This window comes from Dama dama, chromosome 18 (genome assembly GCF_033118175.1).
Source record: "Dama dama isolate Ldn47 chromosome 18, ASM3311817v1, whole genome shotgun sequence".
NCBI lineage: Eukaryota > Metazoa > Chordata > Mammalia > Artiodactyla > Cervidae > Dama > Dama dama.
In genome coordinates this window covers 114,372,413-114,376,310 of record NC_083698.1, presented here as the reverse complement: position 1 = coordinate 114,376,310, position 3,898 = coordinate 114,372,413, and the positions used below count along the sequence as shown (strand labels likewise).

The 3,898-nt window shown below is 60.0% G+C and overlaps 1 pseudogene; it reads right to left on the bottom strand.

Moving 5' to 3' along the window:
• Window positions 1-2,582: 2,582 nt before the first annotated feature.
• On the bottom strand, window positions 2,583-3,442 carry LOC133072999 (ubiquitin carboxyl-terminal hydrolase 17-like protein 6; annotated as a pseudogene).
• Window positions 3,443-3,898: the final 456 nt, after the last annotated feature.

Sequence of the window (3,898 nt, the reverse complement as noted above, 5' to 3'; positions counted from 1 at the left end):
CATCTTTCCAATGTAGGGGCTCAAAACGCACTATAACTTAAGGTATAAAGAGATTTCCCTCCTGGAAGAGGATGACTGTTGGTTTCTTTCTTGGCTTGTGACATGTATGTTTGTTTGCTCTGCCGACCTGGATATTGTGCTTGCCTTCCAACACTACGGGCGTTCCACAGTCCATGGGTTTCCCATAGCTGATGTGGTGATTCCTTTGATCCTTACTAGGAAAAGACGGTCGTGACCCCATTTTCTTCCTTAGCCTATTGCACCCCTCCCACCTCCCGCTGCCCCATCCCATCCCAGGACCCTACTGCTTTGTGCTTTATGACGCACGTGCTCACACACTTGCTGTCCTTTTGCCTCCTTCCTATGGCACAGAGAAGCCAGATCAGCCAGTATTTGTCTCTCTTTTGCACAGATTTCCCCCAGCATCAGGCGACATTCCCCTTCCCCCTGCCACGCCATTCCAATCACTGTTTTCTCCTTCTTCTCCTTCTTCAACTTCTTCACCTCCTTCTCCTTTTCTGTCTCCTTCTTCTTCCTCGTCGTCTTCTTCTTCTTCCTCTTCTTCAGAGGGTGTAGATGGGGCAAGCAGTAAGTTCATTTGAGGCGATGGGGCAGAGGAAGACTGGTGGGGATACTGAGGGTGGCCTGTGGGTGGCTCGACTTCCTCGTCCAGGGCACGCTTGTTCGTGTTCTTGGGCAAAGGTACTGCTCATCATTCTTTTTCCTCTCTGCGTGTGGTGGGCACGGTGCTTTGTAGGTAACCGTGCGGGGGGAAGGAGCCAGCGGAACGTTCTCTGTTCCTTGCCAAGCCGACTAGCGCGGTCAGGAGCCACAGTTGTCCCTCTAGGTCCAAGATGCTAAATCGCTAATTCCAGATCCACCGTTTAATGGAGGGTTTTGGGTTTGAAGCCGGCAACCAAGAGAAAGAAAGAAACCGCAAGAGGGGATTGATAAGGGTCCTCGGGCGCCCCTCCACCAGGTCACGGGATCACGAGGCAGGAGGGAAAGCAGCTAGGAGAGGACAGTTTCCCCACCGGCCCAGACACTTCAGAGGCCGGCCGCGTCTCATGGCGTCCACCCGCTTTTGTCCGGGGCCAAGCTGGACGAGACAACTGACTGACAGGTAGGATGGGCAGACTCGGGTGTCCAGTTGTCTTGCTCTCCCAATCTAGGGCGGGCTTGGGTCTTTCCTCAGTGTGGGGAGGACCTTTGCTTTCAGAAAGCAATGGTTGCATGACCCGTCTCCACTTAGGCCTCTGTGCCATGCTGGTGGAGAAGTTTCTTTGGGACTCCATGGGTCGCCTTTCTCCCCTTGGCCTTCGTGTTGGTGCCTGTGGTGCTGCTGGTGATGCTCGTGGCACGGTGAATCACTTGTCCCGTTTGGCACTTGGAGGTTCTGCAGCAGTCTCCTTGCACCGGAAATGGAGCCCAGGCAACTCTGTGCACGAGTGTCCCGCCGGTGACGAACACATCCCTGCGTCATTCCTGCCGAAGGTCCCTTTCCCAAGTAGCACTACACCTCCCAAGGACATTCCACATATAGAGCCTGTTCGCCCATCTTCTCCCCGGACCCTGCTCGACGTGTGTGGCGTTTTTGAGAGCCTGGCCAGCCAGAAGGAGATGATTCACGGACCTGCACCCGCTCCTCCCTGCCCCCCGGAGGGCTCAGGAGATGGTCTACTTGCTCCGTTGGCTGTGGGCATACTGCGAGGCGTCACCCTGCCGCATCACTCACCAGAGGCCAGCGGTAAGGCCAGAGAATGCAGACCGGGAAAGAAAGGCAAACCAACATCCAAAGTCCCGTCCAGAGAGGACTCTCCCACCCCCGCAGAAGTGCGAGGCCCTCGGATCGTGCTCAAACGCGGTCACGCACCCCATCGTCCCCAGGAACTTCCCAGCAGAGACAGCCCTCGAGAGCTCGGCTGCTCAGCGTGATCCAGGTGAACACCGGGGCCCCGGGCACACTGCAGGCCCCGCCTTTTTCCAGGAGGCTGCACCAGCCACACCGCCGAGAGGAACTCGCTCGTCGCCGGAACACTTGGTGGGTCACACAGGGCGTGCCGCACGCAGAGTGTGCCTGTGCGTCTGCATGCATGTGCCTCAGAGCCTACCTACCGCCACAGCCCCAGAGATGGCTGCGGCTTCTTGTTCTTCCTCTTGGTCGCTCAGGCCCTCCCGCTGGCACAAGGGCCATTGCCAACGCTCGTGAGGCCCGGAGGCGGGCTGTCCGTTCTGGGACGGCCGAGCCGGTCGTGCTCCTGTTCTGGAAGCTTGCCGTTTCTCCCTTCTCCGTGGTTGGACTGGTGAATCACGACTGCTCCGGCAGGCAGAGCTGACTGGATCTTCCGGAGGTCGAAGGCCGGCTTCGGCCGCTTGTGCTCTTGGAGGCGTCTCCACTGCTCTAAGCTGATTCCTTCGACCTCTGTGTCCCCCGGGGACACGTGCGACTCAGGAGCTCTGCCGCTGGCGGCTCCCGCAGGCTCCCCGGGGCCGGAAGGGTCAGGCTCCCCGGGGTGAGTGGGGTCAGCCGTGAGGGGGGCCGCTGCCCCTCCCCCACCTCCCCCTTGCCACGCACCCTCCCGGGAGTAGAAGAGCACGTAGGCGCTCTGGCTCAGGGCAGCACTCTCGTCACAGGCGCTCACCTTGGCATCATCCATCTTATACCACTGGCCGTTGCCCGCTCGCACGTAAGAAAAGTAGTGTCCTCGCTCACAGCTCCAGCCGGAGTGCACCAGCACGGCATAGAGCACGTAGCCCAGTGGCCTGCCTTCCACTCAGACGTGTAGGGCTGCAGGTCGAGGCACTGGGGAGAGCGCACTTCCTGAGCCCTTTTGGCCCCGCTCACCTGTGTGAACCGCTTCAGCACCAGCACCAGGACCTGGGACGTGCTGTGCAAAGTCAACCTCTTGGTGGCAGGCACCTTCCGGAGACAAACGCCACAGTCATATGCGTTTTCAGCGTCCAGCTTCTCGGGCTTCAGCAGCTCTCTCAGAGCTTGCTCCACACTCTGAGCCGCCGTGATATCCAGACTGATGTCCAGGTAAGGATCGAACGTGTCCGAGACTCCGAGGCTGTGGACACACTGTATCTGAGTCCTCCAAGTCCCGCCAAAGATCTGACGGATGAGGGTGGTGTCCTCGGAGGGATGGCCCGACAGCTGAGATGCACTCAAGCACCCTTGCTGCATGGTATTCAGAGTGAATATCAGAAACTCGTGGGCATCTTCCTGCTGGTGTCTTTCGAAGCCCGCCAGCAGGTCCTTGCGGGGCCGGATCACCTCTCCCGGCTGAAGGAGGGCTCGGGTCACGTGAGCTCGCACGGCACAGAGCGTGCAGGAGGTGCTGGCCGGACAGAGGGTGGCGTGCTGCTGGGACACCATCCAGCTGGCCAGGGGCGGCGTGTGGCTCAGACACTGCAGCGCTGCATTCACGTAGCAGGTATTCCCCAGAATATGAAGCCCAGCCCAGACCCTCCACGGCCCCCTCCAATTCAGGGCGACTTGGTGGCCAGGCACCAGCCCTGCTGACCCATGAGCGAAGTCACACCTCTGGGGCCGCCCGACCGCCGGCCACGGCCCCTCACGGACACAGGGTTCCCAAAGGGTTTCCACACCCGCGGCACTGGGCCGACAACCTTGCCCTCCGGGGAAGACGTTGAAGGGAGAAGGACATTCACCTCCCCCGTGCGCAGAAGCAGCCCCCGGGTCTCTGCAAACAAGGCCCACGAGTCTTTCCGTCTCCTACCTGCCTCTGCACAATGAAGCCTCCTTCCCTCAGAGGGTGCTTCTCTGAGAAAGGGCCTGGGCCCCGCCCCCTCGGGCCTTTCATGGCTTTCCCACGGCCCCACCCCCGCACGCGCAACATCCTCATTGGCTGAGGCGTCCCAGGGCGTGCTCACT